The following is a 26,716-nucleotide window of genomic DNA, read 5'->3' as shown; positions in this document are numbered from 1 at the left end:
GACGTACAGTCAATAACACAATAGAAAAGGCTATATACAGTGTGTGCAAATGTAGTAAGATTAGGGAGGTAAGGCAATAAATAGGCCATAGTTGCAAAATAATTACAATTAAACACTGGAGTGATAGATGTGCAGAAGATGAATAAGCAAGTACTGGGGTGCAAAGGAGCAACAAATTAATAAATATAGGGGGATGAGGTAGTTGGGTGGGCTATTTATAGATGGGCTATGTACAGGTGCAATGATTGGTAAGCTGCTCTGACAGCTGATGCTTGAAGTTAGTGAGGGAGATATAAGTCTCCAGCTTCAGTGATTTTTGCAATTCGTTCCAGTCATTGGCAGCAGAGAACTGGAAGGAAAGGCGGCCAAAGAGTAGTTGGCATTGGGGGTGACCAGTGATATATACCTGCTGGAGCGTGTGCTACGGGTGGGTGCTGCTATGGTGACCAGTGAGCTGGCTGAGATAAGGCGGGGCTTTACCTAGCAAAGACTTATAGATGACCTGGAGCCATTGGGTTTGGCGATGAATATGAAGCAAGGGCCAGCCAACGAGAGCATACAGGTCGCAGTGGTGGGTAGTATATGGGGCGTTGGTGACAAAACGGATGGCACTATGATAGACTACATCCAATTTGCTGAGTAGAGTGTTGGAGGCTATTTTGTAAATGACATTGCCGAAGTCAAGGATCGGTAGGATAGTCAGTTTTACAAGGGTATGTTTGGCAGCATGAGTGAAGGATACTTTGTTGTGAAATAGGAAGCTGATTCTAGATTTAGTTTTGGATTGGAGATGCTTAATGTGAGTCTGGAAGGAGAGTTTACAGTCTAACCAGACACCTAGGTATTTGTAGTTGTCAGAACCGTCCAGAGTAGTGATGCTAGACGAGCGGGCAGCGATCGGTTGACGAGCATGCATTTAGTTTTACTTGCATTTAAGAGCAGTTGGGGGTCACGGAAGGAGTGTTGTATGGCATTGAAGAACGTCTGGAGGTTTGTTAACACAGTGTTCAAAGAAGGGCCAAAAGTATGCAGAATGGTGTCGTCTGCGTAGAGGTGTATCAGGGAATCAACAGCAGCAAGAGCGACAACATTGATGTATACAGAGACAAGAGTCGGCTCGAGAATTTAACCCTGTGGCACCCCCATAGAGACTGCCAGAGGTCCAGACCACAGGCCCTCCGATTTGACACACTGAACTCCATCTGAGAAGTAGTTGGTGAACCAGGCGAGGCAAGGCTGTTGAGTCTGTCAATCACTGCATTCTTATCGGCAGAGTCGAAAGCCTTGGCCAGGTCGATGAATACGGCTGCACAGTATTGTCTTTTATCGATGGCGGTTATGATATCATTTAGGACCTTGAGCGTGGCTGAGGTGCACCCATGACCAGCTCGGAAACCAGATTGCATAGCGGAGAAGGTACGGTGGGATTCGAAATGGTCGGTGATCTGTTTGTTAACTTGGCTTTCTGAGACTTTAGAAAGGCAGGGTAGGATAGATATAGGTCTGTAACAGTTTGGGTCTAGAGTGTCACCCCCTTTGAAGAGGGGGATGACCGCGGCAGCTTTCCAATCTTTAGGGATCTCAAACGATACGAAAGAGAGGTTGAACAGGCTAGTAATAGGGGTTGTGACAATTGCGGCAGATAATTTTAGAATGAGAGGGGGCAGATTGTCTAGCCCAGCTGATTTGTAGGGGTCCAGATTTTGCAGCTCTTTCAGAACATCAGCTATCTGGATTTGGGTGATGGAGAAATGGGGCAGGCTTGGGCAAGTTGCTGTCGGCGGTGCAGAGCTGTTGACCGGGGTAGGGGTAGCCAGGTGGAAAGCATGGCCAGCCGTAGGAAAATGCTTATTGAAATTCTCAATTATAGTGGATTTATCGGTGGTGACAGTGTTACCTAGCTACAGTGCAGTTGGCAGCTGGGAGGAGGTGCTCTTCTTCTCCATGAACTTTACAGTGTCCCTGAAGTTTGTGCTACAGGATACAAATTTCTGTTTGAAAAAGCTAGCCTTTGCTTTGCTAACTGCCTGTGTATATTGGTTCCTAACTTCCCTGAAAAGTTGCATATCATGGGGGCTATTCGATGCTAATGCAGTACGCATTTCAACAGATGGTTTGTTGAGCATCTATAGATGGACTATAGACTACCTTGTTCAAAATTATAAGATATACTGTTGAGATGCTACTGAAAGGATAAAGACATGCTGATGAAATGCTGCTGATAGTCTACAGCAAAATCAAAGGTGTACATTTAGCTCCAAAAGTGTTAAATGTACATGTTTTGGTGAATATGAGTCCGACTGAACTGGTGTGAAAATAATACTTTAGAAAGTGTTAAAGATGTAACTCTGTTCCAGTGTTCCCCATCAAAGTGTGCAAATGAACTTGATTGTGGTGTTTGCATAGCTCTACCGTAGAGTAATAAGCAGCACCTACAGTGTAAAACATAACACTTGATTTAGAGTAAACTGGACTCACTTTGCTTAGTGCTGACGCTGTTACACTTTCTCAGTGTAAAAAATGAACACCTGTAGTGTTATTTATCTTTGTGAAACATAAAATTAGTCAATCAATGTACAAAACACAGATATTAAATACAATCCCCCAAGAAATCTACATGCAGTAGAGCATGCAGGGAAATTTGATAATGATTGGTGTTGTTTTGATGGAACTGTTTTACTCTCCACAGTGTAAAATAATAACTCTGGTTATTAACACCACTGAGGGTTAATTTCACTCTTACAGAGTCAACACTAGAATAGTTACACTGAAAAATAAACAGCCAATTTGCTATGTGTAGACTACAGACACGTTCTTGACATGTTGCTGATAGTTTGTAGAGCGTCTACAGATGGACCATCCAAATAAAGTGTTACCAAGACGGTAGTCTCTTCCTTGATAGGTTGGTAATGCATGTTACAGAGTGGAAGCAGTTTTGTTGATTGAGACTGTAGGGCTATGTATTGTTCCCCTGTGAATTCTCTATTTACACCTTGATTCTTAGTGTGATTTTCTAAATTAAAGAACTTGATATAGAGAAAAAGTGTTAATAATAATAATACATGTCATTCAAAGCACCTTACAAATAACCCAAGGACACTGTACAGCAGCAAGAGAGTGTTGGAACTGATGTATCCTGTGTGCTGAATTATTATTGTGAGTATGAATGGAGTTTAGGCCATGAAACTGTGTGTATGCTAATTCAGAAAGGTTGTTGAACTAATCAGATAAGAGTAAATTGCCTAGGATCAGAGAGCAGAATCAGGCCCAAAACAGAAGATGGACGAGGGGTGATTCTGACATCTGGCTAAACAAAGAGAGGACCATGGACATTCCACAGGGGAATGGAGGGAAACTCATTGGGCTCATAAAATGTATAGCTGGTGAGGTGAACCCTACAAGGGAAGAGTATAACATGTGTGTTGTGAGCTTTCTAAATGTATGCACTCAGCTGACGGCATCCTTGGTATTAAACACTTGAAACTTCTCTTGCGCTTTTGGTCTCAATTACTTATTGCAAAGAGGTTGCAATAGCATTTGTCTTTTAACAGAACTCTAACAACAGCAGCAGGTGCAATTGAAATGTCTGAACGTCTCTGAAATGTGCTGGTTATGTTCAATACAAGTTCAACAAAAACACTAACTCCTTGAGTGCAAAGGAACCCTCAGAATCAGTAAGTCATTCTGACGACACATGCCTCATTCACTTCATTAATTCCTTCATATGCGATACTGGGAACTGGACTGTGAGGAAATGCAACAGTCGTGTGGGTGTTAATCTACAGAAGATAATGTAAAGGTTTCTGATGTGTTTGTGCATGCATGAGTGTGTGTGTACATGCACGCATCCGAAGCCCCCCTGTACCCTGCATTAATCCATCAAGGTGTGAAAAAGCACCAGATGGGGCCTAACCACTTTAATAGTATGAGTTTGTGAAGTTTTAAATGAAGCCCTGGGAGTCACACACAGGCTGCTGAGTGATTGTTTAGATGGCCTGCTTAATTTGGCATAGCTGATTAAGTGCGTACGTCAGGGAGAAGGAAGGAAGTGTGAGAGGTGGACGCAGCATGGCACACGCCTTGTCTCTCTGCTCCTAGTGACACGTCAACACACCAGGGTTGCCCCTGACAACATCCCTCAGAATAGATCCCCCGTGATGATGACTCTGTGTTGAATCTTTTCTCAGTGACCGACACAGAGGTCCACGCACAAAGAAAGGTGTTCCATGAGGTCCATGTACAGACAGGGCTGTGCAGAGAAAAGATGGGTAACAAATGCTTATGAATGTGTTATGTAGTCCCAAAGATACCCTATTAAGTGTTTGAGGAAAGATACATCTGGCACCTTGTATCCAATTTACATACAAATAATCCCGATTTTGTTTTTAAAAATGGAAATGCTAACATTATCTACATTCACACCTCTTTTTCAGTTTTGCTCTCAACTACAGAGAGATACAATTATATGATCCACACTAATATAACTGATGCACGGCATCAATGACAAGAACTAATGGTTCCTGATGATGGATTTTGATGCACCAATCAAACCTGTGGCAGCCTCAGATCATGAGATGTGTTTGTATATAGTGCTGACATCTATGGAAATCAACTCATTGTTATTCTCTCTGATGAATGGCATGTGTCGTTGGTCAAGGTGAACAGAAAATGATTAGAAAATAATCACGCATTGTGTAAATGTGTAGCCATTTGTTGGCTTGGCTGTGTTGTTTATATTATATAGAGAATTGCTGGCTGCATGGCCACAGGTAATACCACCATGCTGCTGTATTATGATGATTAATGATCTTCTTTTAAAAGATGCAAATTGCTTTGTGAAAAGCATCACCATTTTGTTCTAGCTGGTGCAGGTAATCTGTTCTCTCCTTTGTTTTAAGTGGAGGCAGCTGTCCAGTCTGTGCATTTGGCTTGACTTTTCAAGCGGTGTGTTAGATTGCACCAACTCTTAAGAGAGGAATTTGATCCAGGGGGTTGATTTATTTGATAAAAAGGATGGGTAACGCGTTAACATGACTACATATCCATAAAGAATTTAGTTACACACCTATAAGCATTTCATAAACATGTTATAACAGGTCCTTACCACATTAATTAAATATATCCATAGCGTACAGGGGCGCTACTTTGGTTTTAGAAGTGGGGGGACATAATATTATTATTATTAGTATATTTTTTAAATAAACAGCCTACCCGAGCACTCGGAGACGTACAAAGACAGCGTAATGTCATCATTATGACTGTTCTCAAAAGTGTGCTTCTGCCATACCAGTGTTAGTGAATATTCCAAAGGCCAAAACCCGTTTTGAAAATTATGCTGATATATAGCCTGTACCATCCCTATTTCCCCCACCGGCAGGTATAGGGCCTTGACTTACCTTCTGCCTCTTCTTCTTACTGAGGTCCATGGTGCATGAAGATCCCCACAGGGTTGAATCCTTGAGGTACATTTTAAGGATGAAATCGTGTAGTTGAGGGGCATATCATAACTCATTAACAGCCCCCCTCCACATCAAAATGAATTTGGCCACACTAGAATATAACACACACATGAATGGTCTATGTATGAATTCTATTATTTTATTTCATTTTTTGGGAGGGCAGGGCTTTTTATTTAAATTTTATTTATTTAACTAGGTAAGTCAGTTAAGAACAAATTCTTATTTACAATGACGGCCTAACAAAAGGCCTCCTGCGGGGACAGGGGCTGGGATAAAAAATATATAAAAGAATATAGGACAAAACACAGATCACGACAAGAGAGACAACACTACATAAAGAGAGACCTAAGACAACAGCATAGCATGGCAGCAACACATGACAACTCGAAGATAAAACAAATGATGGTGCCTGGTGGTAGAAAGATACAAACCAGTAGTCTTATGAAGTAATAGTTTTATTTTCTGTATCATTGAAGTTCAAGTACTCCCTCCTCTAAAATGTTCTTGCAACTTTTGACACATTCCATTTTCATAGATGGTAAAACATAGCGTGCCGTGCAACCAATCTCAAACTCCCTCTGTGAATTGGAAAACAGATAATGCATCGTTCCTCTGCCTAGATTAACATTTTATTCTTATTCCAGAAATGAAGGGAAATCTATTGTGGATTGTTTCCCTTTTTTTGTTCGCTTCTCTTCATTTTCTTCTAAACGAGAAAAATAATCTGTATGCAAGAGCTGGAACACAACAACAAAGGTAAATTGAAATGTCTTTTTTTATTCATGTGAAGCGTTTGTTGGTGCAAGGAACCGCTGTATGGGGATATTGCAGCACAAATTAAGGTTGACAGTACAAGCCGTCCCTGGCATCCATGCAAGGTCTTGTGAAACTTTTTTGTTATATACAGTGCCTTGTGAAAGTATTCAGATCCCTTTACTTTTTCCACATTTTGTTAGGTTAGAGCCTTATTCTAAAATTGATTCAATATTTTTTTCTCTCTCATCAATCTACATACAATAATGACAAAGCTAAAACAGGTTTTTAGACATTTTTGCAAATGTATGAAAAAAAAACAACTGAAATATAACATTTACATAAGTATTCAAACCTTTTACTTAATACTTTGTTGAAGCACCTTCGGCAGCAATTACAGCCTTGAGTCTTCTTGGGTATGACACTACAAGTATGTCACACCAATATTTGGGGAGGTTCTCCCATTCTTCTCTGCAGATCCTGTCAAGCTCTGTCAGGTTGGATGGGTAGCGTTGCTGCACAGCTATTTTCAGGTCTCTCCAGAGATGTTAGATTGGGTTCAAGTGAGAGCTCTGGTTGGGCCACTCAAGGAGATCCAGAGACTTGTCCCGAAGCCACTCCTGCGTTGTCTTGACCGTGTGCTTAGGGTTGTTTTCCTGTTGGAAGGTGAACTTTCGCCCCAGTCTGAGATCCTGAGCGCTCTGGAGCAGGATCTCTCTGTACTTTGCTGAGTTCATCTTTGCCTCGATCCTGACTGGTCTCCCAGTCCCTGCCGCTGAAAAACACAACAGCATGATGCTGCCACCACCATACTTCACCATAGGGATGGTGCCTGTTTTTTTCCAGACGTGACGCTTAGCATTCAGGCCAATAGTCTTTAGGTGCCTTTTGGAAAACTCTAAGAGGGCTGTCATGTGCCTTTTACTGGGGAGTGGCTTCTATCTGGCCAGTCTACCATAAAGGCCTGATTGGTGGAGTGCTGCAGAGATGGTTGTTCTTCTGGAAGGTTCTCCCATCTCCACAGAGGAACTCCAGAGCTCAGTCAGAGTGACCATCGGGTTCTGGATCACCACCCTCACCAACATTTAAGTGCCTTTTGGTATTTGGTATTTTATTAGGATCTCCATTAGTTGTTGATAAAGCAGCAGCTACTCTTCCTGGGGTCCACACAAAACATCAAACATAATACAGAACATCATTAGACAAGAAAAGCTCAAGGACAGAACTACATATATTTTTTAAAAGTCACACGTAGCCTACATATCAATGCATACACACAAACTACCTAGGTCAAATAGGGGAGAGGCGTTGTGCCTCTGTGAGATGTTGTGAGATGTTGCTTTTGAACGGCGTATGGTAGTAGCTACCATGAGCACCGGTTTGTGTCAAGAACTCCAACACTGCTGGGTTTTTCATACCCATCCATATGGTTGGTAAGATGGCGCCGACAGAGATGGTCGCCTTGCTTTAGGCCCTTAGAAAACTATGCAGTTATTTATTTTTTAATATTATTTCTTACATTGTTAGCCCATAAAATCTCAAGTATTATTATTACATACAGCCGGGAAGAACTATTGGATATAAAAGCGATCTCAACTTACCATCATTACGACCAGGAGGTGAGCACACCATCCATCGCTTCCGAGCATATTACTCACCAATGTCCAATCTCTAGATAACAATGTGGATGAAATTAGGGCACGAGTTGCCTTCCAGAGAGACATCAGAGATTGTAACATTCTCTGTTTCACGGAAACATGGCTCACTCGTGATATGTTGTAAGAGTCGGTACAACTACCTGGTTTCTTCACGCATCGCGCCGACAGAAACAAACATCTCTCTGGTAAGAGGAAGGGTGGTGGGTGTATGCCTTTATGATTAATGACTCATGGTGTAATCACAACAACATACAGGAACTCAAGTCCTTTTGTTCACCCGACCTAGAATTCCTTACAATCAAATGCCGACTGCATTATCTTCCAAGAGAATTCTCTTCGATTATAGTCACAGCCGTGTATATCCCCCACAAGCAGATCTCTTGTCGGCCCTGAAAGAACTTCACTGGACTCTATGTAAACTGGAAACCAGAAATTCTGAGGCTGCATTTATTGTAGCTGGGGATTTTAACAAAGCTAACCTAAGAACCATACTTCCTAAATTCTATCAGCATATTGAATGCGCGACAAGAGTTAGTAGCTTTCTGGATCATTGCTACTCGAACTTCCGCAATGAATGCAAAGCCCTCCTCTGTCCTGCCTTCGGCAAATCTGAACATGACTCCATGTTGTTGCTCCCAGCATATAGACATAAAGTAAAACAGGAAACACCTGTGCTCAGGTCAATGGTCTGACCAATCGAATTTCACGCTTCAAGATCGCTTCGATCACGTGGACTGGGATATGTCCGGATAGCCTCAGGCAATAACATTGATGTGTATGCTGACTCGGTGAGTGAGTTTATTAGCAAGTGCATCGAAGATGTTGTACCCTCTGTGACCATTAAACCTTCTTGAACCAGAAACTGTGGATTGATGGCAGCATTCGCGCAAAACGGCAGGTAACCTAGTGGTTCGAGCGTTGGGCCAGTAACCGAAAGGTTGCTAGATCAAATCCCTGAGCTGACAAGGTAAAAATCTGCCATTCTGCCCCTGAACAAGGCAGTTAACCCAAGGTTCCAAGGCCGTCATTGTAAATAAGAATTTGTTCTTAACTGCCTTGCCTAGTTAAATAAAGGTTAAATAAAAAAAAAATGTAAAACTGAAAGCGTTTACCACCGCTTTTAATCATAGCAAGGCGACCGGGAAACACGACCGAATTCAAACAGTGCAGCTATTCCCTACGCAAGGCAATCAAACAAGCAAAGCGTCAGTATAGAGACAAAGTCGCAATTCAATGGCTCAAACACGAGGCATATGTGGCAGGGTCTACAGTCAATCACGGATTACAAAAAGAAAACCATCCCTGTAGCGGACATCGACGTCGCTCGCTTTGAGGACAATACTGTACAGTGCCACTGACATAGCCCGCTACCAAAGCCTGTGGGCTCTCTTTCTTCGTGGCCAATGTGAATAAAATATTTAAACGTGTTAACCCTCGCAAGGCTGCCAGCCCAGACAGCATCCCTAGCCGCGTCCTCAGCTGGCTGATGTGTTTACAGACATATTCAACCAATTCCTATCCCAGTCTGTTGTCCCCACATGCTTCAAGATAGCGACCATTGTTCCAGTTCCCAAGAAAGCTAAGATAACTGAACAAAATGACTAACGCCCCATTGCACTCACTTCTGTCATCATGAAGTGCTTTGAGAGACTAGTCAAGGACCATATCACCTCCACCCTACCTGATACCCGAGTCCCACTCCAATTTGCTTACCGCCCCAATAGATCCACTGACGATGCAATCGCCATCACACTGCACATTCTCATCTGGACAAGAGGAATACCTATGTAAGAATGCTGTTCATTAACTACAGCTCAGCATTTAACACCATAGTACCCTCCAAACACGTCATTAACCTTTACTTAATACCCATCCCGGATCCGGGAGCATCCTCATCAAAAAAGCTGACTAGCATAGCCTAGCCTAACGGGACAGGGATATCATATAATATAATTTTCATGAAATCACAAGTCCAATACAGCAAATGAAAGATAAACAGCTTGTGAATCCAGCCATCATTTCTGATTTTTAAAATGTTTTACAGCGAAAACACTGTATTTCTATTAGCTAACCACAATAGCCAAAGACTCAACCACAAATTTTCACCATGTTTCTACCGCATAGGTAGCTATCACAAAACCGACCAAATAGAGATAAAATTTGTCACTAACCAAGAAACAACTTCATCAGATGACAGTCTTATAACATGTTATACAATAAATCTATGTTTTGTTCGAAAATGTGCATATTTGAGGTATAAATCATAGTTTTACATTGCAGCTATGTCACGTTCCTGACCTATTTTTATGTTATTTTGATTATGTTTAGTTGGTCAGGGCGTGAGTTGGGGTGGGCATTGTATGTTGTGTGTGTTTGGTTAGTCTATGGGTGTTGTATGTGTATGGGATAGTGTTGGTTAGGTTGTCTAGTTATGTCTATGGCTGCCTAGATTGGGTCTCAATCAGAGACAGCTGTCATTCATTTGTCTCTGATTGGGAGCCATATTTAAGGTAGCCATAGGCAGTAGGCTTTTGTGGGTGTATGTTACCTGTCTCTGTGTTTGTGTTCTGCACCAGATAGGTCTGTATCGGTTTTGCACGTTTGTTATTTTGTAAGTTGTTTGTAGTGTTCACTTGTTCTTATAATTAAACATGTTGAGCACTGGCTACGCTGCATTTTGGTCCTCTCCTTCACCCCAGGAAGAAAACCTTTACAAGCTACCATCAAAAATATCACCAAAGCAGCCAGAATAATTACAGAGAGCAACGTGAAATACCTAAATACTCATCATAAAACATTTATGAAAAATACATGGTGTACAGCAAATGAAAGATAAACATCTTCTGAATCCAGCCAATATTTCCGATTTTTTAAGTGTTTTACAGCGAAAACACAATATATATATTTCTATTAGCTCACTACAGTAGCCAAACACACAACGCAATTTACTCCCCGTAAAAATAGCTTGCACAAAACCGACAAAATAGATATAAAATGAATCACTAACCTTGAACAAATTCATCAGATGACAGTCTTATAACATCATGTTATACAATACAATTATGTTTTGTTCGAAAATGTGCATATTTAGAGCTACAAATCCTGATTATACATTGTGAATACGTAGCATCGATTCACCAGAATCTCCAGAGATATTTTGGACACTCACCTAATCTGACCAAAGAACTCATCATAAACTTTACATAAAAATACTTGTTGTATAGCAAATGAAAGATACACTGGTTCTTAATGCAACCGCTGTGTTCGATTTTTTAAAATAACTTTACCATAACATACAGCTTGCGTTATTGCGAGACAGCGCTCACCAAAACGGCGGAGAATAGGACTCAACATTTTCCACAGAAATACGAAATAACATCATAAATGTTTTCTTACTTTTGTTGATCTTCCATTAGAATGTTGTACAAGGAGTCCTTGGTCCAGAATAAATCGTTGTTTGGTTTTAGAATGTCCATTTCTTCTATCGAATTAGCAACCTTAGCTAGCCATGTGACGCGAACATGCCCATCTTCTCTTGGTGCAAAGAACGGAAAATTCCAAAATTCCAAAACAGGAAGGCCAAAAAGATCATCAAGGACCACCCGAGCCACTACCTGTTCACCCCGCTATCATCCAGAAGGCGAGGTCAGTACAGGTGGATCAAAGCTGGGACCGAGAGACAGCTTCTATCTCAAGGCCGTCAGACTGTTAAACAGTCATCACTAACATAGAGAGGCTGCTGCCAACATAGAGACTCAAATCTCTGGCCACTTAAATAAACTGACTAAATTAATAAAGGTGTCACTTTAACGTCTTATGGCTGGGGGCAGTATTGAGTAGGTTGGATGAATAAGGTGCCCAGAGTAAACTGCCTGCTACTCAGGCCCTGAAGCTAAGATATGCATAGTATTAGTAGATTTGGATAGAAAACACTCTGAATGATGTCTGTGAGTATAACATAATTCATATGGCAAGCAAAAACCTGAGAAAAAAATCCAACCAGGAAGTGGGAAATCTGAGGTTTGTAGGTTTTCAACTCTTTGCTTATCCAATATACAGTGTCTATGGGGTCATATTGCACTTCCTAAGGCTTCCACGAGATGTCAACAGTCTTTAGAACCTTGTTTCATGCTTCTACTGTGAAGGGGGAGAGAATAAGAGCTGATTGACTAAGAGGTCTGGCAGAATGCCATGAGCTCAGTCAGGTGTGCACCCGTGAGAGTTAGCTGCGTTCCTTTTCCTTTCTAAAGACAAAGGAATTTTCCGGTTGAAACATTATTGAAGATTTATGATAAATACATCCTAAAGATTGATTCTATACATCGTTTGAAATGTTTCTACGAACTGTAATGGAACTTTTTGACTTTTCGTCTGTCCTGCGCCTCGTGAACTAAACACGCTAACAAAAAGGAGGTATTTGGACATAAATGATGGACTTTATCGAACAAAACAAACATCTATTGTGGAACTGGGATTCCTGGGAGTGCATTCTGATGATCATCAAAGGTAAGTGAATATTTATAATGCTATTTCTGACTTCTGTTGACTCCACAACATGGTGGGTATCTGTATGGCTTGTTTTGGTCTCTGAGCGCTGAAATCTGACACAGCGGTTGCGTTAAGGAAAAGTTTATCTAAAATTCCATGCATCATTTATCAATGTTTATTATGAGTATTGATGTGGCTCTCTGCAAAACATTACTGAACGTAACGCGCCAATGTAAACTAAGATTTTTGGATATAAATATGAACTTATTCGAACAAAACATACATGTATTGTGTAACATGAAGTCCTATGAGTGTCATCTGATGAAGATCATCAAAGGTTAGTGATTAATTTTATCTCTTTCTGCTTTTTGTTACTCCTCACTTTGGCTGGAAAAATGGCTGTGTTTTTCTGTGACTAGGTGCTGATCTAACATAATCGCATGGTATGCTTTCGTCGTAAAGCCTTTTTGAAATCGGACACTGTGGTGGGATTAACAACAAGTTTATCTTTCAAATGGTGTATAATACTTGTATGTTTGAGGAATTTTAATTATGAGATTTCTGTTGTTTGAATTTGGCGCCCTGCACTTTCACTGGCTGTTGTCATATCGATCCCGTTAACGGGATCTCAGCTATAATAACGCTACTTTAATAATGTTTACATATCCTTCATTACTCATCTCATATGTTTATATACTGTATTCTACACCATCTACTCTATCTTGACTATGCCGCACGCCATCGCTCATCCATATATTTATATGTACATATTCTTATTCATCCCTTTGTATTTGTGTAAGGTAGTTTTTGTGAATTTATTAGATTGCTTATTGAATATTAGTGCATAGTCAGAACTAGAAGCACAAGCATTTCGCTACACTCGCCTTAACATCTGCATGTTACCAATAAAATTAGATTTGATTTGATCAAGAATGGTCCAACACCCAAAGGACATATATCCAATTTGACACATCTTTGGGAAGCATTGGCGTCAACATGGGCCAGCATCCCTGTGTTTGGTATACACAGTGTATATGTGACTCGTTTCAGGAAACTAGGAATATGTCGCGCATCACTACTTCAAAGAAGAAGCATTTGAATATACACAGTGTAAAAACATTTTTGGCAGAAATGCCATCTCGAATATGTGAACTGTCATGTGCCTTAATAACACATTTGTATTCCATCCATAACTACGAATACAATTGTTAAATCACAAGCCTAGTTTGTTTAGCCACGGAAAAAGACAGGAATCTTCTCACTAGCCATGATTGGCTGAGATAATGTATGGGCTGGACATGCCGAGAGATGAGTTTGGATTGGTCTACCACGTAGCGTGCTTCTGTCTATAACATGAGCTGTTCAGTATGTGTTGACAGTCCTTTCAACAGCGTTGTTTTTGAAAGATATAACATTAGCCATCAAGAACTACAAAAGTTTTGCTACTTTTCTCAACGACATTGATGCCCTGAATTTACCAGGCGCTATCGACATATCCGTTGGAAAAAGTGATGGGCTACTTTCTGCACATGCCACAGTCAGTGTGAACTGGAGTCTCTTGACACAACGCTGGCCAAACAAGATGCAGCCACAAAGTTAAATGGTTCCAGTCTGCCGTGAAGTGTTCATCTATGAATACGGGTCCAACTACATTGTCAGAAAGTCATATTTATTGCAAGCTGAAGCGTGCTGTTAGTTAGCTAGCAAACGTTAGCTTGCTGGCTCACTAGCTAACGTTACATGTATGACCTGTGTAGTAATATTATTCTAATCAGAAAATCTATTTGTGTCACGTTCCTGACCTGTTTTCTGTTAGTTTTTGTATGTGTTAGTTGGTCAGGACATGAGTTTGGGTGGGCAGTCTATGTTTTGTGTTTCTATGTTGGTTTATGGGTACCTGATATGGTTCTCAATTAGAGGCAGGTGGTTTTCATCTCCTCTGATTGAGAATCATATTAAGGTAGGTGTTTTCACATTGGGTGTTGTGGGTGGTTGTTTCCTGTGTCTGTGTTTGTTGCACCATATGGGACTGTATCGTTCGTTCGTTTGTTTGTAGTCAGTACTTGTTCGTTCGTTCTTCGTTACATGTAAGTTCGTAGTCCAGGTCTGTCTACTTCGTTTGTTGTTTTGTATTTTATTCAAGAGTTTTTCGTCTTCGTCTGTTTGTTGTAAATAAATAATATGTCGAACTACAACGCTGCGTTTTGGTCGAATCCCTGCTCCTCCTCTTCGGATGAAGAGGAGGAGGAAATCCGTTACAATTTGCTTTGCTAGTTATAGCCTAATGTTAGCTACCTAACATTGAACCAAGTTTGTTAGCTTTAGCTACCTGCAGATTCATACTACAGCTATGACAATGTTTGTATTGGTAGTAGTATGAGTTGGGATTATGCCAGTTCATTGTTTACAAAATATAAAACACATTGATGTCACATATGTATCATGCGTACAGTTCTTTATTAAAAATGTAGTTATTTGATACATTTTACTGTAAAACTAGCAGTACTAATTATTTCTCTGAGAGTAAGGTGAATATATAGCATTTTGCAACAAAAAAATATATTATTTGTCTCTCTGAAATGAAACCATCAAGTGATAGATTTTAAACAAATATGTCTGTCATTGAACAACCCCATGCCGTGATTAGATAGTGAAAAAACGGCAATCTCTTTCATAATTTCTTCAAACAATAAAATCTAATTGACCAACATTTCTGAAAATGGATATAGCGTTTTGCAATCAAACTCTTCATATCTCATCAAATTGTGTATGTTTTATTTCCCAAGACCACAGGACGAGTCACTGAAAGAAGGCAGATTGGGTTGTGTTCTTTTGAGGGCTCCTGGTTGTTCCACTAGGGGTTTTTACTCTGCATTTGACCTCACAAAGGGTTGAGTCCAACTGTTATTTGTGCTAATGCAAAACGTATAGCACATGCTAGCATGTGTATGCCTGTGTGTTTGAAAGTGCTTGGTGTTGTTAAGTGCGACAGAGAAGAGGCCATGGGATTATCGACAAGGTGTCACAGAGAGGGTGTATAGTGCTGTCTGGGGCTTTAATATCTTATGTCAGTCTGATCACAGACACTGGAAGGACATACACACACTCACAAACGGATGCATACACACAAACACACACAGACAGACAGACAGACACACACTCATACAATACTGCCAGACATTCCATTTCAATCTTGGAATGAATTTTAAAGCTTAGACTGCTAAACACAGATAATCCACCAGAAGCCCAATCATTCACAGCAAACCGGCAGACAAATAATGGGGAAATGATAAACATATTGGTCATTATTTATTCATCCATTCTGAAGTGGTAGAATCAAGATGTTCACCTCTCTGTAATGAGTCCAGAGATGGACATGCATCCTGATTTAACTGACAACTTTTGACAGATCTGAGTAGACACATTTAAAACCACAGTAACATGTATGGGGAAGGATGGTCAAAATAGAATAATTCACAAACACATCATTCATTTTTGCTAATTATTTTCAGGGGGAAACTTGATATCCTGTGTTTTTGATTGAACACAAACATAAACATCCATACTTTCAACCTTCATTTGCAAGCATTTTAGCGAGCTGTGATGTTTAGAACATTCTGTCTGAGGTGACAGTGCAACAATCTGCTCCATCACTGTGATCCACTGAGTACTGTCTGAAAGCTCATGCCAGGTGATCTGTGATCCACCAGTGTTGTCTGTCTCCAAGCCCATGCCAGGTCAGGATATCAGCTCCAGGGGACCTCATCACCTCAATCAACCCCCTGCCAATTACCCATGTAGGAAGCTACCCTGGGTCACCCAGACGCAGACGGACAGAAATCAACTAAAAGGTGTCTGTGAGCGTGTCTGACTAACCTCAAAGGCCTGCAGGCATTAGTCACACCAGGTGAACAGACAGAGGAGAACAGAGGGAACACAGGCAGGAGTGCCACAGAGGGAGGGGTAAGGGGAGTACCAAGTGGTAGGCTGGACTAGTGTCTCACTAACAAACAGTCTGCAACTGATCTCTCGCTCTCCCTGTCAGTCTCGAAAGTGTAGCACAATAGATACTTCAAATGTAATGGTATTTGAAATAAAAGTAATGATAACCTGATTTGTCATTGTTGATAGAGTGAGGTCTAATATTGAATTGATTCGGATTGTTCACAGAGCAATACCAGTGAAACTGTCAAGGCTCCTCTAATTACTGTAGCCCATGCTGTACTGTACATTCAGGGGAGCTATTTATGGATGAGATGTTTGTTAGCATTTCCCTAGTATTGGGAGGTTTCCCTCTAATCACCCTGTCTTCTTCAATTCAGGTCCAGTGATGCACTTGATATCCACCCACTAAAGCCATCTGATAAGCACTGTTTATAATGGCAGCAGCCAGTGGCCGCACCAGTGTGGGCTGGACTCAGACTCACACAGCAAACCCAATAGAGATAAGTCCCATTAATTAAACAACAATGTTTGCCCAGGCACTGATCTACAGTCAGGTCCATAATTATTATCAAAAAAGACTAGTACAAATACTCAGCTATATTGTATGCTAAAAAATTTAATCGGGAAATTATATTACTGTATACTAATACAATTGCTCAGAGAAAGAGATTTTGTTTAACAAGTCATCTTATTTTCTCAAAAAGATATGGGTAGATATTATTGGCACCCCTGTTTTCAATACCTTTCAATACCTCATCTTGTGAATATAACATTCTTTAAAAAATATTTTATCAGATTGAAGAACACATTGGGAGGGTTCTTTGACCATTCATTGTTACAGAATCTTTCCAGATCATTGATATCATTTGTCTGTGCTTATAGACTGCCATCTTCAATTCAAACCACAGGTTTTCAATGGGGTTCAAGTCCGGAGACTAAGATCTGGAGAATGTAGATTTTTTGATTTTTGTTTAGGATTTTGATGTTTGCTTGGGTTCTTGTCTTGCTGGAAGATCCACTTGTGGCCAAGTTTCAGCCTCCCAGCAACCAGGTTTTTGGCACAATTGTCCTGGTACTGGGTAAAGTTCATGATGCCATTGACTTTAACAAGGGCCCCAGGACCAGTGGAAGCAACATAGCCCAATAACATTAAACATCCACCACCACACTTTTAAAAAAATACACAAAGAAATGATTGACCACAAAATCAACATTTAGCAATGGCCATCTCAGTCTCCATTAAAAACCTATGGGTTGAACTGAAGAGGGTAGTCCATAAGCACAGACGAAGGATATCAAGGATCTGGAAAGATTCTGTATGGAGGAATGGTCTAAGATCCCTCCCAATGTGTTCTTAAATCTCATGAAACATTTCAGTCCAAGTGCCATTATCCTTGCAAGGTGATGTATTAAAAAGTGTTGAAAACAGGGTTGCCAATCAGTTTGACCCCTATCTTTCTGAGAGAAAAAAGTATTACTTGTTAACTAGGATAGGTGGGACGGTAGCGTCCCACTTGGCCAAAATCCAGAAAAAATGTAGCGCGCCAAATTCAAATATATTACTATAAAAATCTATCTTTCATGAAATCACACATGAAATACATCAAATTAAAGCTACACATGTTGTGAATCCTTCAAAAAGGATTTACGGGGAAAGCACACCAAACAATTATGTTAGCTCAGTACATAGCCACAGAAAAACACAGCCATTTTCCCAGCAAAAGATAGTAGTAACAAAATCAGAAATAGAGATAAAATTCATCACTAACCTTTGAACATCTTCATCATATGACATCATGTTACACAATACATTTATGTTTTGTTCAATAATGTGCATATTTATATCCACAAATCTCAGTTTACATTGGCGCCATGTTCAGAAATGCCACGTCAAATAACAGAAATACTCATCATAAACGTTGATGAAAGATACATGTTTTACATATAATTAAAGATACACTTGTTCCTAATGCAACCGCTGTGTCAGATTTAAAGAAAACTTTACGTAAAAAGCACACCATGCAATAATCTGAGACGGCGCTCAGATAGTAACAACATTTATCCGCCATGTTGGAGTCAACAGAAATACGAAATTACATCATAAATATTCCCTTACCTTTGATTATCTTCATCAGTATGCAGTGCCAGGAATCCTAGTTCCACAATAAATCGTTGTTTTGTTCGATAATGTCCATTACTTATGTCCAATTAGCTAATTTTGCTAGCATGTGTAGTGCACGTGTCCAAACGCTCGTGCAGATGCAGGCAAACGTCGGACGAAAACTTCAAAAAGTTATATTCCAGGTCGAATAAACTGGTCAAAGTAAGTAGAGAATCAATCTTCAGGATGTTGTTATCATTTATATCCAATAAGGTTCCAACCGGAGAATTCTTTTCAGTCTCTATAAGTAATGGAACGCAAGACGATATAATGAGGAAAGCGCGCGACCAAGAACTGGCAATCTGCCAGACCACTGACTCATTCCCCTCCCATCCGGTCCCACAACACAGCATAAGCTTCATTCCACGTTCTACTGACTGTTGACATCTAGTGGAAGGCGTATGAAGTGCAAACAGATCCATATATTACAGGGAATTGAATAGGCGATGACTTTAACAACGACCACTCTCAGATTTTTCACTTCCTGTTTGGATTTTTTCTCAGGTTTTTGCCTGCCATAGGAGTTATGTTATACTCACAGACATCATTCAAACAGTTTTAGAAACTTCAGAGTGTTTTCTATCCAATAGTAATAATACTATGCATATATTAGCATGTGGGACAGAGTAGGAGGCAGTTCCCTACGGGCACGAAATTCATCCAAAAGTGAAAATGCTGCCCCCTATACCAAAGAAGTTAAACAAATCTCTTTCTCTGAGCAATTGTATTAGTATAAAATAATATAATTTTCCTTTTACATTTTTTTATTTAACATAGCTCAATATATGTATTATTTTATTGTATACAGTCAGTTTTGCTCATCTTTATCAAGGGTGTCAATAATTTTGGACCTGACTGTATACACTTCTGACTGCTGACCTTTGGAAAGTTTGATGACAGAAGCTTGCTCTTTAATAATTGTTTACTACCTCAAAAGGTATTATGCCAGGATGAGCCCTCACATCCTCCAGCCGGGTGGAATTATCACCTGCACCGCAGCATATGTGGCTCGGCGTGTTCCCACCACGCACCCCGCCACCCACTACCAACACTCCTAAACATCATTTTCAGATCGTACCACTGAGAATACATATTCAGGGCCAGGCCAACGCGACGCTTCTGTGTATAACTTAATTAAAAGTTAAGCCTAAGGAGAGCTTTTTAGAGAAAATATATAAATTAAAAAACTCCTGTTGTACGCAATTAAATCAATTTCACTGTTTCCGATCCATCATCAGCAAAGTGCTGTGACTGAAAACAAATCAGTGCATCAGCAACCAAAGCAACAAGCAGCGAGCTAGCTCATCGATGGTAATTACAAAATTTAAATCAAGCAAAAGCCATGGCAATTTGGTGTTTTGCTTTAATTGTGTAATGGCAGTTATTTTCCAACTAGGGAGAGGTTCTAATTTGTTTGCTTGATTGATTTATTCTTAAGGTAAATGCTCTAATAGGTGGAGAGGCATGAGTAAATGAACAATGTTTTCTAATGGAGGGAATCATTAGACTTTACCTGCTGTGTCTCTCTACCAACACTGTCAGCCCTTGTCTAGGCTCTGTGTTGGTGGCTATACAGATGAAACCATTATGGCTTATGAGGACAATGACACACAGCTAGTCTCAGTCAAAAACAAATATGCCTTGAAATTGGAAATGCTTTATTCTTTCGGTTTCACATCCTCTAACCTGGATGAGACTGATTAGTTATTTGTATCAAAGGTCATCGCGTGGGTGATGCATGGGTCAGTAACATTTATAATCATAAAGACCCAAACATGTTTCAAATGTACCTATATCCGCTTTATCTCATGTGAAGACCCCCCCCCCCCCCCGCAAAAAAAAAATATCTTCCTGAAACGGCTGTGTTTAATAGTTTTGCTTGCCATATCAGGGCTACCTCTCTACTAATTTAATAAGCCATGTTTCTGACCTGTCTCCCTCTGCTCAATCTCTGATTTGACAATTTCTCCTCTGCTGTTTTATGCCCTGTGCATCTCTCAGCAGACACACACAGACTGACAGAATGTTCTGCATCGCTGCTATAAACAGTTTTGGTTCTGCATTACAGATGGATGATGAACTAAGACATGAAAGCTTCCTCTCATTCCTCTGGTGATGATTCTTCCGCAGTAGGTACGTAGATGCATCTGTATTCCACATCGTTGTCTTCTCCAGGCATAAGTAATCACAGTAATAACGCTGGTAGTAAAATGACGTGTTTGTTCTCAATGGGAAAAAATTAAACATTCACTGTTCACTTCAAACATCAGGAAGCATTAAATCATCCTCTCTCTCACAGACTATGCTAGGTGTAGAATACAAAAGAAGGTAGGTTCTTTCATCTGAAGATTATACATGAGTGTGCACGTGCATGGGAGTGTGTCTGTGCTCAAACAGCCTTATTTAGAGAAGTAGTCCATTCCAGAACAGCATGTAACTCATCTCCAAAACCTGGGCGCTTTACCGGAGTCCCCCCATTAGACTGGGGTGCATGCAGGTCTATTCCACATGTCCATAAGGGATAGGAATACTTGTGTAAAACATGTACCTTGACTTTGAGGATCTGAAAACCACAAATCATTAGCTTGTAGAGACACATGTCAAAGAGGAGTGTATTTTATTTAAGTCCTCACACTGACAGACAGTTAGGCAGGCGAACATGACACACACCAGGGACTGACTGATATTACAAGTATTCCGTGGCAATCCAGTCATTACCTTTGATATGCCCTGAAGACAACGGGTGACCTCACAGTAAGTGAAATGTTATTTTAACTCCTGAGAGAAAGTTGTCTGCCTCTGGATGACATTCATCTCCCCAAACCCCAAACGTATATCCATGTGGCAGTTACGTCCCTTTCAAACTGACAACTTTGCTTGAATATTGAAAAGAGAACCCAACTGGTGAACCAAGAATAAATTATTAAATCTAATTTAGTCAGTACGTTTCCACCTTATTTCAATGCATTCCCTGTCTTGGATTACAGACAATAAAATATTTTTTGTAAAACTGAGAGAAGAATAGGAAAAGGTGGTTGACTGAAGAGAGGCTGTCTGTTATTGCAGCTTCCCCTGTGAATCAGCAGGTGTGATATCTGACATGACAGGGTTCGCACGGAAGAGACAAGTGTTGTGCCGGCTGGTCACTTAGGACCCACAGATGTGTGACACCACCCTGTCAGTCTGGAATGGAGTGTGGATTGAGCCATGACACACCGGTGTCACATCTAGTCCATCGCCACAATGACTAAATTACTGATCCCTGTCTCTCAACTGTTTCTAGCTAGCCACTCCCTGACTTAGCACTGTGTCATGACTGTCCTGTGAGGATCCAAATAGGTCCGATCAGCTTTGCAATAAATAACTTCAACCAAATCTCCTCTCACCCCATGATTTTACATAACTTTGCACAGTGACAAGTCACGCCCCTGAGTGAGGTCAGAGAGTGTGTCCGCCTGACGAAACTGCCCCTTAATAACTAACATTTCAGACCAGATAGACATTGTCCTGAAGCTCACCTTTAAAGTGGGTGGAACTCTGAATCTCAACCTCCCGGACAATCACTGGTACGACTGATTAGCTGTCCTAAGTAAAGAGAAGAAATAGATTTTAAGTAGGACCATTCTAATACTCTCGTCAAACCCTGCTATTCCGCTACTCTCATCACCCCACTGGGAACCATCGACACGGCTGGCTAGCCTATCTTCAAAGAAGCATCTTCCACAGCGAATAGAAGGAGAATAAACTTGTAGTTCTGTTCAGGACTACGCGACAAGTCAACGGATACTGGACAACTGCAGAGGAGAACAACAGTAGAAGATGGGTGGGGACCCCTTTTGGACAATCAGAGCTTTACAAGTGTGTCGCGAAAAGGCCCAGTTAGGAGAGATACACAGCAAACCAAGGCATTTCCTCGTAAATACATGAATGATTTCTTACTCCAGGCTGGGTTTGTGTGCAAAGTATAAGTGGGAGTAGTTTCTAAATGTACCAACATTAAGTGTCTCTGTCTCTCTCTCTCTTGCCCTCTCCATGTACTTTGTAACAAGCAGCCATATTGTTGTCAGTCCACTATGGACCTGTTTCTAATGTATTAAGTGTGTATGTTTATCCTGTGTTACCATTTAGTTAGCTAGTAAATAAATAAATAATCAAATTTGTGTAGTACTGAATCATAAGTAAGGCTATGTTTTTTGTAGATGCAGGAGGTTACGACTGTTCAAAATGATGATATGATACGAGGTTATGATTAATAAGTTGGCTGTTTATGGATGTGATAGGTAAAGACCTTTAGAGTTTAATTCGGGAGATGGTAACTCTTTGAAGAACCGCTCTCATGGGGCCCCAAATTCTAATGAATTAATTGTTATATGATTAATTTCATCGGGTAACAATTATACATAGTTAGTTGATTAGATAAATAACAGTCATCAGATTAATGAAAGTAAAGTTACGACAACTGCATGGCATTAAATTGAGAAAGCTAGCTGTCACTGTTCTTGTCAGAAAAATATAAGGGAGGTTGTTTTTTGTTCAGTAGCCCTATATCATATTTGTCTCTCAGCGCAGGTAATATAATCAAGAGTACGGGGACAGAAAAGTATGCACACCGTCAAGTTCAGATAAAGACAGGTAAAGTTTGAATCCATTCAATACAATCTCACACAGCTCCCTCGTTTTAAGGTGTGACACCACACATAAATCTTACACCCCCAAAACTATTGTTGATCAATACCTGTCAGAAAAACAACAGAGCTTTAAAGATGAGAGAGTGGAGATGACACCCCATGTTGCACTGTGATAAGGAGGCATTGAGGTCCTTACTATCAGTTAAGCCAGTTTTTTTTAAGTCTCTGGTGCTGTCTCTTCTTAGTTAATCTCTCTGATTGGACGCAGCTCGGGAGGATGAGGAAATAAGAAGCCCATCTGGGAGCATTGATTGGGCAGCTGGTTTCCGGGAAGATGTGGAGGAGATTGACATCTTGTTGGCCTGTCTGCCAAGCCCCTGTTGTGAGGTGAAGGCTTCTTAACTGGCCCTCTGAGCCCTCTGTCACGATTAGAAAGTGCAGGCTGATAACTAACCATGAAATAGGCCGAGGCAGTGGACAAATAGAGATTTGATCAATGTAAATACAACCATAGGTTATGTATGGCACAGAGAATATTGAAGTTTCAGGAACTGGCCTAATTCCATAAGGGTGCAAATGTATCATCACCATTCCAACCATGACTCATTGTTTTCTAATCATCGCCATGACATCCAGTATGTACTTAACGTTCTAATATAATTAGCATAACAGTTTCCATGAGTCCCTGAAGGATTAAGTGTTGAGCTTTATTTCATCTTCAAAGCCACACAGTATCTGCCCATCTTTATGGTTTAGAGAGCCCGGTTAATATCCAAGGCATATTCAGTAAAATCAACTGAAAAACCTGTTCTATAAATGGAGCGACATCACAGAACCCAAACACCTAGAGAATGGCTTAGCTAACTGCTAACCATGTGTGTGTGCATGCATGTGTGTGAGTCATGGGTTGTGTGGGAGAGGAGAGCTCAGTGTATCCAACACCAAAGGGTCCAGCTGGAGAGGGTGAAAGGAACACTGTGATGATGCTGACCTCTGACATTTTAGTCCATATTGAACTATCCTGCTCTCTTTCTCTCTGCCTCCCTGCCTGCAAGTGACACAGCCCTGGGAAGCACTAACCTTTAAGAGCATCTGCTTTGACAAACCCGGAAACTGGCGTGGTGCTCCCAGCCCTGGCATGGCCCGGCAGGCTGGCAGAGCAGAACAGAAGGGGACAGCCTTGAGTGTCCGTGCCCTCTGCCCTCTGGTTGGACTTTGACCTGGCACCCTACTCTCTACTTGGCTCTGGCCCATTAATCAGTGCCTTCAGCCTGGCCTTGAATGAACACCCTGCTAATGAGTCTGCAGAGCTGCACATGTTGTGGATCTGCTGCCCGCCGCAGCCCATTGTTATGCAAACAGATTGGTTTAAGCTGCACAAAGCATTGGTTTAATTGCATCCAGTTAAGTGGCTAAGGGAGGCCTCTGCGGTAGAGAAGCCTTTTGCAAATAGGATGATTGTCCGTGTGTGCGTTCGCATGTGTGTGTGAGGCCGGAGATGTCTGGAGCCAGCACAGTGGACAGTTAATTCAGTGAGGAGAAGAATCAGAGAGATGAGAGGCTGATCGCACTGGGCAGCCCAGGGATTGTTTTTGGCTTAGGAGTAGAAAAAAATGGCTCCCCAGTTCAGTGCCTGTGTGCCAAAGCCCTAAAATAGACATGGCTCAGTGGAAATCTAATTTCAATAAACACCCTGAGTGGCGTGTCTTGTCTCTTGTTTTAATGAAATTCTCTGAATTATTTGGCCACGTTATAATGGTATAACAGGAAGCTGTTACAACAGCTGTTACTGGTGCACATAACCATGTCAACATGGTGAATTCTATTGACTGCTAGATCACCTTGAAGATGCTTTAAAGGCTGAGGCAGCACAGCATATCCTCAATGATTGTCTCAAAACGGTTCTTAGAATTGTTTTCTATATGTCAATTGACCTCTCTTATTAATAAATATGATAATACTGTTGGTGCTTAGACAAAGCTCTTGTTATATACTGTAGCCTATAGTCTATTGGCCATATTATGCCAGATGACTGGAGGCTAGTAATAAACTCACTAAACTATGCCCTTCATTGTGTCCACACATGCCTATTTTAGTATTTAGACACCAATCATTATGATGATGTTATGATCAGATGAATGATCTGCCATTATTCCTGCTGCATCTCTTTCCCAGTGGCGTTTTCAGTGCTTCTCAGTGGTGGTTAACCAGCCAACAGGCTACAGTGATAATCATGCTGGGCTCCCAGGGATTGGGTACTTAGATTCAGAGACCCTGTCTGGCCACACTGGATTCATCACCAAACCACTCGACCGGGACAGCCAGGGGTGAAGGTTTGTATCAAATCTATGGTCAGTACCGGCTGGTTCCAGCTGTTCCTGGTGCTTGTCCTGACCGACGTTGCCGTGGCACTGTGTCTGTCTGCTGCACAAACAAAAGGCTGGAAGACATATTGGGATTAAATGCTCCATTAATTCCTATGATATTGAATATTTCTCTCTCTCACTGCGAAAGCAATAGGGGAAGGAGGGCAACATTGTGTTGTGCTGCACACACAAAGGATAAAAATATGTAAGCCACCATACCCATTCCCCACATTGACAAGCAAATAACATGACCTCATTAGCTATATTCAAATGCATAGTTTTTTTCTGTTTCTACTGAGGGGCCAAATGAGAATGGCGTTAAATCCCAATATGGTAGAACCAAAATAAATATGCCAGCACTTCATGGCACAGTGACTTGTAACATATTTGTTTGCCCTTTTTTATAAATGTCCTCAAAGGCTTGTGACGCCATCGTTCTTAAGCTGTTCCTATATATTGTTTTTAAAAAATCTTTCTTTTTTTCCCGTTTTATGTGTGTGTACGCAGATAGGGAAACATTTTCAGAAATTTGGGGAAATTAACTTCAATGGATTGAAGAAATTATAAAAGAGATTGGTGTGTTTTTTCACTATTTACTAAGCTATATGGAATTGTTTTAAGAAGGTCATAAACAGGAACATTTAGCTATTTGATTTAGAATTTTAAGAACTCTTGAAGTATCAAATATATATATGTGTGTGTGTGTGTGAACTGTTTCAGGAAACTAGACGTATGTCGCAAGTCACAAATTCACAGGAGAGCCATTTTTAAGTTTTTGGGGGGCGGGGTCAAAATGCGTTTTTTGGCAGAAATGCCTTCTGGAACTTGTGAACTTTCATATGCCATCTGTAAATACGAATAAAATAGTTAAATTACGAGCATTGTTGGTTAAGCCACAGAAAAATTCAGCAACCTTCCCACTAGCCACGATTGGCTGAGATAATGAGTGGGCTGGACATGTCGCGAGAGGAGTTCTGATTATGTCACACCTGCTCCCACTCACCCTCCCTGGCGCTCGAGGGTGCCAGGCTGCCCAGCATTACGCACTCCTGCCACCATCATTACGTAAACCTGCTTCCCTCATCACACGCTTCAGCGATTCATTGCACTCACCTGGACTCAATCACATGTCATTATCTCCCCTATATCTGTCTGTTCCCCAGCTCTGTTCCGCGCTTCAGCATTAATTGTCGTTTGTCGTTGTGTTACCCGATTCTGACGCTGTTCCTGTCCTGTCCCATGTTGTGCAAAATTATAT

Source organism: Salvelinus alpinus, chromosome 25 (assembly GCF_045679555.1).
Source record: "Salvelinus alpinus chromosome 25, SLU_Salpinus.1, whole genome shotgun sequence".
Lineage (NCBI taxonomy): Eukaryota > Metazoa > Chordata > Actinopteri > Salmoniformes > Salmonidae > Salvelinus > Salvelinus alpinus.
This window is presented reverse-complemented; position numbering follows the sequence as displayed.